Raw genomic sequence first — 14,367 nt, forward strand, 5'->3', positions numbered from 1 at the left:
CTGACATTAATTGGCTATCTAATCCTAGGCAAGCTGTTTCACCTCTCACAAGCATTGGACAAGAATAGTCACCAGGTGACCCCTATGGACATTGTTCAGTGACTGAAAGTCAAAAGTGAAGGCAATTGTTTGAACAATGTTATCTTAGATCCAGTCACCCCAGCTGTTTCCAGGTATACTGAGAGACTGAAGAGAAAAGTGTTTATTCTTGTGGCTGTAGAACCAGACTGTCCAGATCCATATGTTTCTTCTTATTACATGTGTGATCTGAGGCAAATTTCTTCTGTTTGCGCCCAGTTCCTGACTTATAAAGTAGGAATGATAATAGTAACTAGCCCGCAGGGTTATTATGAAGATTCACTGAAATCACTCAGGCACAATTCTGAGAACACTGCCTGTTTCAGTTCTAATACAGTCAGGAAGAATTACCAAATTAATTAAGTTAGGTTCGTTCCAGTAGAAGATGAGTTAAAGGGCACATGTGGAGGAGTAACGCTTTTAAGTGAAAGAAGATACTTCTTCCTGGGTGAGAGTGACACTCTTTTACTCCACGTCTACACTCCAAGTTATTTCCTAGCACAGTGATTCTCTAACTCTTTCTGGCATCAGAATCACCTGGACAGCTTATTACAACACAGACACTAGGCCCCCAACCCCACAATTTCTAATTCAGTAGGTTTGCACTGAGGTTGAGAATATACATTTATGGGACTTCCCCAGTGGTCCAGTAGTTAAGACTCTGTGCTTCTAATGCAGAGGGCATAGTTTTGATTCCCTGGTCTGGGAACTAGGATCCCACCTGCTGCGTGGCACAGCCAAAAAATAAAACTAACAATGAGGTTATTCTCAACCATTAGATTGGCAATCATTCAGAATTTGGGAAATATGTATATTCAAAAAAGAATATAGATTTCTAACAAATTTTCAGTTGATACTGATGTCACTGGCCCAGGGAACATATTTTAAAAACCAGTCCCATAAATCGTATCTCCCCGATTTTTTAAAATCTGAGAACCATCAGTTAGTTCAGTTCAGTCGCTCAGTCGTGTCCAGCCCTTTGCTACCCCATGAATCGCAGCACACCAGGCCTCCCTGAGTTCACTCAGACTCACGTCCATCGACTCGGTGATAGTATCCAGCAATTTCATCCTCTGTCGTCCCCTTCTCCTCCTGCCCCTAATCCCTCCCAGCATCAGAGTCTTTTCCAATGAGTCAACTCTTCGCATGAGGTGGCCAAGGTACTGGAGTTTCAGCTTCAACATCATTCCTTCCAAAGAAATCCCAGGGCTGATTTCCTTCAGAATGGACTGGTTGGATCTCCTTGCAGTCCAAGGGACTCTCAAGAGTCTTCTCCAATACCACAGTTCAAATGCATCAATTCTTCAGCACTCAGCCTTCTTCACAGTCCAACTCTCACATCCATACATGAACACAGGAAAAACCATAGCCGTGACTAGACCGACTCTAGTCAGCAAAGTAACGTCTCTGCTTCTGAATATGCTATCTAGGTTGGTCATAACTTTTCTTCCCAGAGTAAGTGTCTTTTAATTTCATGGCTGCAGTCACCATCTGCAGTCATTTTGGAGCCCCAAAAAATAAAGTCTGACACAGTTTCCACTGTTTCTCCATCTATTTCCCATGAAGTGATGGGACCGGATGCCATGATCTTCATTTTCTGAATGTTGAGCTTTAGGCCAAATTTTCACTCTCCACTTTCACTTTCATCAAGAGGGTTTTTAGTTCCTCTTCACTTTCTGCCATAAGGGTGGTGTCATCTGCATATCTGAGGTTATTGATATTTCTCCCAGCAATCTTGATTCCAGCTTGTGTTTCTTCCAGTCCAGCATTTCTCATGATGTACTCTGCATAAAAGTTAAATAAGCAGGGTGACAATATACAGCCTTGACGTACTCCTTTTCCTATTTGGAACCAGTCTGTTGTACCATGTCCAGTTCTAACTGTTTCTTCCTGACCTGCATACAGATTTCTCAAGAGGCAGGTCAGGTGGTCTGGTATTCCCATCTCTTTCAGAATTTTCCACAGTTTATTGTGATCCACACAGTCAAAGGCGTTGGCATAGTCAATAAAGCAGAAAGAGATGTTTTTTCTGGAACTCTCTTGCTTTCTCCATGATCCAGCGGATGTTGGCAATTTGATCTCTGGTTCCTCTGCCTTTTCTAAAACCAGCTTGAACATCAGGAAGTTCACGGTTCACGCATTGCTGAAGCCTGGCTCGGAGAATTTTGAGCATTACTTTACTAGCATGTGAGATGAGTGCAACTGTGTGGGAGCTTGAACATTCTTTTTCATTGCCTTTCTTTGGGATTGCAATGAAAACTGATCTTTTCCAGTCCTGTGGCCACTGCTGAGTTTTCCAAATTTGCTGGCATATTGAGTGCAACACAGTCACAGAATCATCTTTCAGGATTTGAAATAGCTCAACTGGAATTCCATCACCTCCACTAGCTTTGTTCATAGTGATGCTTTCTAAGGCCCACTTGACTTCACATTCCAGGATGTCTGACTCTAGATGAGTGATCACACCATCGTGATTATCTGGGTCATGAAGATTTTTTTGTACAGTTCTTCTGTGTATTCTTGCCACCTCTTCTTAATATCTTCTGCTTCTGTTAATTCCGTACCATTTCTGTCCTTTATTGAGCCCATCTTTGCATGAAATGTTCCCTTGGTATCTCTAATTTTCTTGAAGAGATCTCTAGTCTTTCCCATTCTGTTGTTTTCCTCTATTTCTTTGCATTGATCGCTGAAGAAGGCTTTCTTATCTCTTCTTGCTATTCTTTGGAACTCTGCATTCAGATGCTTATATCTTTCCTTTTCTCCTTTGCTTTTCATTTCTCTTCTTTTCACAGCTATTTGTAAGGCCTCCCCAGACAGCCATTTTGCTTATTTGCATTTCTTTTCCATGGGGATGGTCTTGATCCCTGTCTCCTGTACAGTGTCACGAACCTCATTCCATAGTTCATCAGGCACTCTATCAGATCTAGGCCCTTAAATCTATTCCTCACTTCCAGTGTATAATCATAAGGGATTTGATTTAGGTCATACCTGAATGGTCTAGCGGTTTTCCCTACTTTCTTCAATTTAAGTCTGAATTTGGCAATAAGGAGGTCATGATCTGAGCCACAGTCAGCTCCCGGTCTTGTTTGTGTTGACTGTATAGAGCTTCTCCATCTTTGGCTACAAAGAATATAATTAATCTGATTTTGGTGTTGCCCATCTGGTGATATCCTTATGTAGAGTCTTCTCTTGTGTTGTTGGAAGAGGGTGTTTGCTATGACCAGTGCATTTCTTGGCGAACTCTATTAGTCTTTGCCCCGCTTCATTCCACATTCCAAGGCCAAATTTGCCTGTTACTCCAGGTGTTTCTTGACTTCCTACTTTTGTGTTCCAGTCCCCTATAATGAAAAGGACATCTTTTTTGGGTGTTAGTTCTAAAAGGTCTTGGAGGTCTTCATAGAACCATTCAACTTCAGCTTCTTCAGTGTTACTGGTTGGGCCATAGACTTGGATTACCATGATATTGAATGGTTTGCCTTGGAAACAAACACAGATCATTCTGTCGTGTTTGAGATTGCATCCAAGTACTGCATTTTGGACTCTTCTGTTGACCATCATGGCTACTCCATTTCTTCTGAGGGATTCCTGACCGCAGTAGTAGATATAATGGTCATCTGAGTTAAATTCACCCATTCCAGTCCATTTTAGTTCACTGATTCCTAGAATGTCGACGTTCACTTTTGCCATCTCTTGTTTGACCACTTCCAATTTGCCTTGATTCATGGACCTGACATTCCAGGTTCCTATGCAATATTGCTCTTTACAGCATCGGACTTTGCTTCTATCACCAGTCACATCAACAGCTGGGTGTTGTTTTTGCTTTGGCTCCATCCCTCCATTCTTTCTGGAGTTATTTCTCCACTGATCTCCAGTAGCATATTGGGCATCTACTGACCTGGGGAGTTTCTCTTTCAGTATCCTATCATTTTGCCTTTTCATACTGTTCATGGGGTTCTCAAGGCAAGAATACTGAAGTGGCTTGCCATTCCCTTCTCCAGAGGACCACATTCTGTCAGACCTCTCCACCGTGACCTGCCTGTCTTGGGTTGCCCCACGGGCATGGCTTAGTTTCATTGAGTTAGACAAGGCTGTGGTCCTAGTGTGATTAGATTGACTAGTTTTCTGTGAGTGTGGTTTCAGTGTGTCTGCCCTCTGATGCCCTCTTGCAACACCTACCATCTTACTTGGGTTTCTCTTACCTTGGGCATGGAGTATCTCTTCACGGCTGCTCCAGCAAAGTGCAGCCTCTGCTCCTTACCTTGGACGAGGGGTATCTCTTCACCACCGCCCTTCCTGACCTTCAACGTGGGATAGCTCCTCTAGGCCCTCCTGCGCCCATGCAGATCAAGACCTGCATAAATTGGACACCTGAGGACACCATTTATTGCCCAGTGAACTCAACAGTACAGCTTGCTAGCCAGTGGTACTAAGGTACTTGAGAACCATTGATCCATCAAATCACACTAATTGTTTGTTCCCTTGCTCATTTAAGTTCCATCCACACTGCCCTTTTTTTTTTCACTCTTAAAACCAGCCAAAGACCCCAGTACGGGGTTCTTGTGAGTCTTATGCTTTACAATGGAAAGTTTGCCCTTCTAGATCTTCACATAGCTGGCTCCTCATCAGTTCAGATACCACTTCTGTATACAATATGGATGGGCTTCCTTAGTGGCTCGGTGGTTAAGAATCTGCCTGCAATGCAGGAGCCACAGGAGATGCAATTTCGCTCCCTGGGTCAGGAAGATCTCCTGGAGAAGGGAATGGCTATGCACTCCTGTTTTCTTGCCTGGAGAACCCCATGGACAGAGGAGCCTGGTGGGTTACAGTCCATACAGTTGCAAAGAGCCAGACACAACTGAAGCAACTTAAAATGCATGCACTGCAAATTTCATTATAAACATATTTGTGATGAGCAACTTAAATTATGGGGCTTCCCTGTGGCTCAGATGCTAAAGAATCTGCCTACCATGTGGGAGACCTGTATTCAGTTCCTGGGTTGGGAAGATCCCCTGGAGGAGGGCATGACAATCCACTCAGTATTCTTGCCTGGAGAATCCCATGAACATAGGAGCCTGGTGGGCTACAGCCCATGGGGCTGCAAAGAGTTGGACATGACTGAGCAACTAAGCACAAGGGATACAACTTAAATTATAAATCACAATTTTTTAATATAAAAACCTCCCCTCTCCCCTGAGTCATTCTCCAGCTTATCACCTTGTTTTAGTTCCTTCATATTGATTGTCTAATCTGCAATCTATCATTTATTCATTAATGTATTTATGATATCCATCTCCCTCCCCCATAAAATATAAACCCCATGAGTTTGGCAATTTTTGTTAACAACTCTATTCCAAACACATAAAAAGGTGCTGGGGACGTAGCTGTTTAGTTGTTAGTCACTCAGTTGTGTCCGACCCTTTGTAACCAATGGACTGTAGCCCAGTAGGCTGCTCTGTCCATGGGATTCTCCAGGTAAGAATACTGGAGTGGGTTGCCATTTCCTTCTCCAGGGGATCTTCCCAACCCAGGGATCGAAGCCAGGTCTCCCACACTGCAGGCAGATTCTTTACTATCTGAACCACCAGGGAAGCCCAGGGATGTCATAAACCCTCAATAAATGTTTATCACATGGATAAACAAACCAAAAAAGAAGGAGCCATTTGCATCAGATCTGATATTACTGCTCCATCCAGAGTGAAAGGCTGTCTAATATGATGCCTACCAAACTAGTAAAGGCCCAGCTTTCCTTCCAGAAATGATATCATTTTAGTCCTTCTTTATTCTAGTGGTGCAGAGACTCAAAAAGGAAACTCAAGAAAAGAATGTTCTGTAAGGGCAATGTTGTTTTGCACTCTTTTTCTAAATATAAGTCAACTAACTTCTTGGAGTGACCTAAAACAAAAAAAATGCAGGATGATGCTAGTTGCACCATTATTTAAGCCAAAACCAGACTATTACAATGAGTAGAGTGAGTTTTATCCCTGAAAGAAAACAAAAGCTAGTTCACTATATGAACTGTTCTCTTCATTAGTGATTCTGCTTGCTGACAGAGTTTGTTGTTAACAAGTATTCTGTCTTACATCCACATTCATCAAAGAATTGAGCCCTGATCCCACTGGGAGAGCCTGTGCAATGATTCTCATGGTCCAACAGAGTAGGGAAATGCTGCACACTCTAGCTTTTTCTTGAAGACTCAGAAAGTATAGGGGAACAACAGAAAGGTTTTGAGAAGTCCTACATTCAAAAGCCTTTGAATTTGTTTCATCCATGTTTCCCAAATTTTGACTGACCCATGTCTGAAAAACCCACTGTGGGAGAAGCAACTTGGTGGTCTCCAGTATTGATTTGTTTACTTGTTTTGTTTATAGTGAGTGACAAACTCCTAGTGGGACAGTTAAATAGTATACAAACTCATTAAGACTGTGCCAAAATCTAGACCTTTACTGAATAAATGAGCAATGGCTGGGTCATTTGACAAGATACTTGTTATTCAGGTTTCTGGAATAATCTTCTATCTCTTTAGCCCCCAAATTGCCCAGGGACTTAATGTGGTTGAATTCCTTTATACCTAGTTTGCAGTCACAGCTACCAAAGACAAGAAGTTGTTTTCAAAATATGAATTTGGCACAGCTTCAGGGGGATTATGCATGAAGCAGGGAAAAAGGAAGTCAACATGCCACCAGTCAGCCTGATCAGCTGTGGCGCTCCTGAGGTCAATAAGTGACAGATATTGCTGTCAGACCACCCACACAGTCAGATAATTGTCTGCCCTCCCCTTCCCCCGACCCAGATGGTTCTAAGGAACCGATAAATGACCAGCTTCATGGAGTTTTCTCTTTAGAGAGGAACACGGTTTTCCTGTAAAGAATGCCAAAAGAATTAGTCTTTTGTCACGTGTGTTTATTTCTCAAGAGGCTTTTAAGGCCTTGCTGGTCTGTAGTTCAGTGTGACAATAATGCAGGATGCATTTTTTTTTCCCCCAAGGGGAAGTCAGCCTTCAAAACAGTGACATCCTGGACAACTTCCAGAGAGATTGCAAAACTTACAACTGTGGTACTAATAGACAACAATTTCCCTCTGGTGGTGGCCTGCTAATTTAACTCACCAAATAAACAAGGAGGAGAGCTCTTAAGTCTTTATTCTAGTGGTCAGTACATTTGCTTTTAAATGATGGGTCAAGGAAGGGTAAATAACACCATTAATCAGTGGGAGATCGTAGAGTCTTAGACAATTGTAAAGATTATTTTGAGTATTGTTGGCACCTGAGGCTTGAGTTCTGGGATTTATGCAAATTCTGCTCAGTGTTAAAGAGAATCTAGTATCTCAGGTCTGCCTGTGTGGTTATATTGATGTCTCTAAGGCTTTGTTTCATGCAGAGTCCCACATTCTGTGGGTTAAAATGATGGTTTGGTCATTCCTTCAAATGTTGAGGCAACTACAACCTGCTGTGCTTTGTCAGTTTTATTGATTCAAAGACTTCTTCTTCAGAACTCTTGTTTTTCATGTATGAACCTGATATTGTTTCCATACCTACTAAACATTACATTTCTGATGATGAATAAGTTACCTGGTTCCTTGAGTTTATGGAAAGAAAGATTGCTACAACATTAATTTCCTTAACCAGAAAAATGTGGATATCTAAATATTATTAAGACAGGAAGGTTCAGAAGTCAATTCATGGCAATCAGCATGCACAAGGAAGGTTGCTACAGTACTTTGGGATTATAAGGTAGGGTCCTGCAGTTAAGAAACTATTGGGAGGGAAAATAATTTTGAGGGGAAGTAAGACATAAAAACTGTGATGAATGGAAGATATAATACTGTGAAACATGAAGCCTCAGAATATAAAACTAGGCCTCAGAATATAGGTAGAAATGAGGTGTGAAAGGAAAACCAAATGGAGGCACTATTGCTAAGAGAGCTCTCTAAAATGAAGCCAGGAAGCCACTGACAAAGGATGGCATATGCATATCTCAGCCCTGTTGGAATTTGAACTCTGACCATCTTTCTGTCTTAACATAAGCATCTAGAACATCTGCTCAATGTTCCAGAAATGCAAGATATATATCAGACCCTTACCCTAAAATAACAGGGGACAGGCTATTCCTTAAGGACAGATAGTTCCTTTCTTGCATTAGTGACAATCATTATTCTTTTTTTTTTTTCCCTTACATGATAGTATACATGTTTCAATGCCATTCTCCCAAATCATCCCACCCTCTCCGTTTCCCACAGAGTCCAAAAGTCCATTCTAAACATCTGTGTCTCTTTTGCTGTCTCGCATACAGGGTTATCATTACCATCTTTCTAAATTCCATATATAGGTGTTAGTATACTGTATTGGTGTTTTTCTTTCTGGCTTACTTCACTCTGTATAATAGACTCCAGTTTCATCCACCTCATTAGAACTGATTCAAATGTATTCTTTTTAATGGCTGAATAATACTCCATTGTGTATATGTACCACAGCTTTCTTATCCATTCATCTGCTGATGGACATATAGGTTGTTTCCATGTCCTGGCTATTATAAACAGTGCTGCGATGAACATTGGGGTACATGTGTATCTTTCAATTCTGATTTCCTCGGTGTGTATGCCCAGCAGTGGGATTGCTGGGTCATAAGGCAGTTCTATTTGCAATTTTTTAAGGAATCTCCAATCATTATTCTTGAACAACCTTGTGGTTTTTGCTTTTAGAAACCCCAAATCTCTCTTCCCTGGAGCAATCTTTTGGTTTTACCTGGATCTGTGTGTCCTGAATTGCAGTTCTTAAGACCCCAAGTAAAATTCTTTGTTCTTTGCAGCCTTGACATTGATTATGGCTCAATAGAGGGATTGGATGGCCCAGGTAGAGAGTATTATAAGAACACAAGCAGTGGCAATGGGAAAGGACAGATAGGAGTGCGTGTGTGTGTGTGTGATGTGTATAGTGTGTGTGATGTGTATAGTGTGTGCTGCTGCTGCTGCTAAGTCGCTTCAGTCATGTCTGACTCTGTGCAGCCCCAGAGATTGCAGCCCACCAGGCTCTGCCGTCCCTGGGATTCTCCAGGCAAGAACACTGGAATGAGTTGCCATTTCCTTCTCCAGTGCATGAAAGTGAAAAGTGAAAGTGAAGTGGCTCAGTCGTGTCCGACTCAGCGACCCCATGGACTGCAGCCTACCAAGCTCCTCCGTCCATGGGATTTTCCAGGCAAGAGTACTGGAGTGGGGTGCCATTGCCTTCTCCGTATAGTGTGTGAGTTGTCTTAGAACATAAAGGGAGTTGATAGTTGACAGGGAAAATTAGAAAGATGAGTTGCAGCCAATTCATGGAGGGCCTTGAAAGCCAGACCAAAGTGATTCAGCAGACAATGGTGATTTTTTATGAGGAAAATGATATTATCCATTTAATGTATCTGAAAATATATCTGGTTGTGATGTGAAGGGAAACTGAAGTTTAATGAAACACTAAGACACTTAGACTCCCTAAGGGTTATTGCATGGAAAACTATAGGGAAAGAACTGAAATGTACTCTCATAGCAATTAAAATATAACCTGAATACCTACATGCAACATGTCACAATTGCCTCTTTTGGCTTAGCATCTTCTGTGTGGATGACGTATGAAGATGAAAAGCGAAAACATAATGATTTGCAAGGTTATTTTTTAGAATGCAAAAGTGATCAATCACTTGCATAAAAGTACCATTTCATTTCATAAATTTTAGTGCTTGGAACATTAATAATGGAAGGCACATAAAGAGCTGAAATTAAGTATCTTTACTACACTGTGTTAAAGATGCATGTGTATCTTCGAAGTGTTAAAATAAAAATAAAGAAGCCATTCTTTTCAACTTCAAAGCTAACATTTTTTTGTGACCCAGATCCTGAGTAAAAGCATAAAAACAGTCCTTAGTTCTGCTGTTCCACTTTACAAGATGGAAAAATCTTAAACTCTAAAGTTTGCTCTTAAAACAAAGAAAAAATGAAAAGGAAAAGAAAGGTAGGAAATATGTTTCTATTGTTGTGCAGCAAGGCAGCTACACAATGCTGAAGAAAAAAAAGTGACTTTAATATAAAAGTCTTGGATTCTGGCAAGCTTTGTATTATTCATACTATTTGGTTTTGAGGGTCATAGATTGAACTGTGTGTCAGCAGCAGCACACTGACTGCCATTTTTTTCAAGCCTAACAAAAAGTCCTCAAAATAATTACTTTCAAGTCCTCTTTGTTCCTCTTGTCATTTGCTCTTCAGCTCTTTTTATTTTTTGCTCATTTTAACCAATTAGGTAAATATGAAATATATGTTGTCTAGTTAACAGAAGGTATTTTCAGAATATAGTTCTTAGAAGTGATAATGAACAAGGCAACATGTGTTGACTGAAAGAAAAAGGCACAATGTAAAAGTTGTGAGCTAAGTTTTATGTGGAGACCCTTACTGAGGACTATAGCCTGGGAGACAGCCTCTCAGACAGCTCTGAGGAACTGCTCCAAAGAGGTAATGGAGGAGTCAGGATATATATGGATTCTTTTGCTGGGGTTGGGGAGAGGGGGGGAACATGTAGTTGAACATCAAAAGATTACTACTAATTACAAAGGACAGAAGTCTCAACTTAATGATTTTAGTGCAATGGGAAAATGCAGGAATCTGGGAATCGTTGAAATTATTCCTTAGATATGCATCTTAAGTATCTAGGGGTAATATATTCAAAGTACAGAATGCTTCCTGTTTTTATCCATCCTGAATTCTGCTCAGGGTACACTGTTACTGGATGTCTACAGTGGTAAATGGCTTGATCTTTGTAGAACCAGAATGGTGGGCAGCACTCTTTCCTCTCCACATGATATATAAAAATAATGTAAGAAGGGGGAAATAAGCATCATATTGAACTTCTGGGATCTGTATGTTTATTTAACAGCATCCACTTTAAGAATCAAATATTATCATTGCCTTTTGCTTTCCTGTTATTTTCAGCTCAATAAATTCCTGCTTCCTGATTTTGTCATACTTGGAATTCTGCTGCACTCACTCATCAGATCTATTTTTGGCAGCCGTATCCTGTCTCCATCTCTAAGGACATATGATCAAATTCTTCAAACTGACTCAGGGTGTCTGGTGACTTTTCAGACTGTTTGGGCAACTCAGTGGGGCATTTAACCTTTCCAGTAACTATACCACAGGAGAATAAGCAAATTGTATCCTTATCTTCTGCCTGGAGGTTAGCATTACTAATGTTATTGTGTTTACATTTTCTTCTATGGATGTTTAACTATATTTTCCATGTTCATTAGATACTTTCCCCCAAATTATTCAATGTTCTGGGGCTAATGTGCTTTTTCAATGAAAAATAAGCCAGATATCCTTCATAAAGGACCAGGACCTACCCTTTTTGTTGGGTTTTCCAATAATGGGAATGAGTTGTACTGCACCCAGTGTCTCTGAATACATATCCAGATGCTAAAACATGAGCTTTCCTACCTAAACATAAATACAATTACATTTCTTATTTTAATTCATACAAATGTGTTCAACAAACACTTGTTGAGCAACTACTATATACAACAGACTATACACTGTAGAGAGGATACCATTATGAATGGGCCACAGCCCCTTGCCCTCAAGAAGCTTCTAGTTTTTCAGGACACTAAAGGGGTAGTATAAGTAAAGTGTACAAATAACTGCAATACAAGGTAAAATATGATGAGGGCAATAAAGAAAACGTTCTAGAGAGGGGTAGATTATAAATGGTGGCTGGATCAGAGGGAATGATTCAAGAAGAAGGGATAACCCAGAGCAGAGGGATGGTATGGGGAGGGAGGTGGGAGGGGGGTTCAGGAGTGGGAACTTATGTACACCCGTGGTGGAATAATGTTGATGTATGGCAAAACCAATACAGTATTGTAAAGTAAAAAAATAAAATAAAATAAAATAAATAAAACAATACAAAAAAAAAGAAGAAGAAATAGCAGTGGAGCTATGGAATTTAATAGAGAGGATCTCAACTGGCAGAGATAAAGGAGGAAATAATCCTGGTAGAGATGACAGTAGGCACAAAGGCGAGGAGGCAGGAAAACACACAGCAAGTTTGGGGAAACACAAGTGATCTAGTCTGATGGGCCATAGAGTTGACATCCTAGGATAGTGAACAATAAAAATGAAAAAAGTGGGTGAAGGCCACATGGAGGAGGATGTCAGCTAGATAGAGAAGTTCAGAGTTTATTTAGTGCACAAGAAAGAAGCAATGAAAGCCTTTAAGAAAGAAAATGACTTGCCATATTTACTTATGCAGGAATCTCTGGTGGCTCAGCGGTAAAGAATCCACCTGCAATACAAGACATGGATTTGATCCCTGGGCCAGGAAAATCCCATGGAGAAGGAAATGGCAACCCACTCCACTATTTTTAGGAGTGGGAAATTCCATGGACAGAGGAACCTGACAGGCTACAGTCCATGTGGTTGCAAGAGTCAGACATGACTTATCAACTAAACCACCACTACATTTACTTATGCATTTATTTGCACCTTTCCGCATTCCAAAAAGCATCTGATGCAATAAACAAAAATAAACATATTGTAATAAGATAAAAATATGTAAAGAGATCAAGATGTAAGGCTAAAATATTAATAAGAAAGCCAAAAGACACCAAGAGTAGCCAGTGCACAAAAGAGAAGATCCTACACAATTATTAATAGTAGGGCTTGCAGTCAGCTTTGGGTTAAAGAAAGGCAATGTCAAAGAATGTTCCAACCACTGCACAACAGCACTCATCTCATACGCTAGCAAAGTAATATTCTCCAAGTGAGGCTTCAACAGTACGTGAACCAAGAACTCCCAGATGTTCAAGCTGGATTTAGAAAAGGCAGAGGAACCAGAGATCAAATTGCAAACATCTGTTGGATCATAGAAAAAGCAAGAGAGTTCCAGAAAAACATCTGCTTCTGCTTTATTGACTACACCAAAGCCTTTGACTGTGTGGCTCACAACATACAGGATAATTCTTAAAGAGATGGGAATATCAGACAACCTTACCTGACTCCTGAGAAATCTGTATGTAGGTCAAGAAGTAACAGTTAGAACTGGACATGGAACAATGGACTGGTTCCAAGTCAGGAAAGGCGTACATCAAGGCTGTATATTGTCACCCTGCTTATTTAACTTATAGGCAGAGTACATTATGTGCAATGCCAGGCTGGATGAAGCACAAGCTGGAATCAAGATTGTCAGGAGAAATATCAATAACCTCAGATATGCAGATGACATCAAACTAATAGCAGAAAGTGAAGAGGAACTGAATAGCCTCTTGATGAAAGTGAAAGAGGAGAGTGGAAAAGTTGGCTTAAAACTCAGCATTCAAAATCTAAGATCATGGCATCCAGTCCCATCACTTCATGGCAAATAGATGGGGAAACAACAGAAACAGTGACAGACTATTTTCTTGGGCTCCAAAATCACTGCAGATGATGCCTGTGACTATGAAATTAAAAGACGCTTGCTGACCAACCTAGACAGCATATTTAAAATCAGAGACATTGCTTCACCAACAAAGGTCCATCTAGTCAAAGCTATGGTTTTTCCAGTGTTCACGTATGGATGTGAGAGTTGGACCATAAAGAAAGCTGAGCACCAAAGAATTAATGGTTTTGAACTGTGGTGTTGGAGAAGACTCTTGAGAGTCCCTTCAACTGCAAGGAAATGAGTCAATCCTAAAGGAACTCAATCCTGAATATTCATTGGAAGGACTGATGCTGAAGCTGAAACTCCAATACTTTGGCCACCTGATGCGAAGAACTGACTCATTTGAAAAGACACTGATGCTGGGAAAGATTAAAGACAGGAGGAGAAGGGGATGACAGAGGATGAGATGGTTGATGGCATCGCCAGCTTGACAGATATGAGTCTGAGCAAGCTCCAGGAGTTGATGATGGACAAGGAAGCCTGATATGCTGCAGTCCATGGGGTCGCAAAGAGTCAGACATGACTTAGTGACTGAACTGAACTGAACCTGTATTTCTAATTGGCCAGAGCAATGGTAGAGATGTAACATGTGGACCAAGGACACGATCAAAGCTGTGCTTCATAAAGGTCAATCTTGTAGTGACACAAAGGATTAATTGGCATATGGACATTGTCAGTGGATGATAGACTGGTTAGGAAGTTATTACAACATCAAGAATCTCAACAAGGTGATAAAAAGTCTTTCTTATGGAATTTGGTATTCCCTTAATACAAGAATGGCAAAGAGGAGAAGCTGTTGTTTTGGTATCTCTATGGCCCCAAACATGTTGCCAATGACAAGTTCCAAAGATGTA

The sequence above is a fragment of the Capricornis sumatraensis genome, chromosome X (assembly GCF_032405125.1).
Source record: "Capricornis sumatraensis isolate serow.1 chromosome X, serow.2, whole genome shotgun sequence".
In the NCBI taxonomy this organism is placed as follows: domain Eukaryota; kingdom Metazoa; phylum Chordata; class Mammalia; order Artiodactyla; family Bovidae; genus Capricornis; species Capricornis sumatraensis.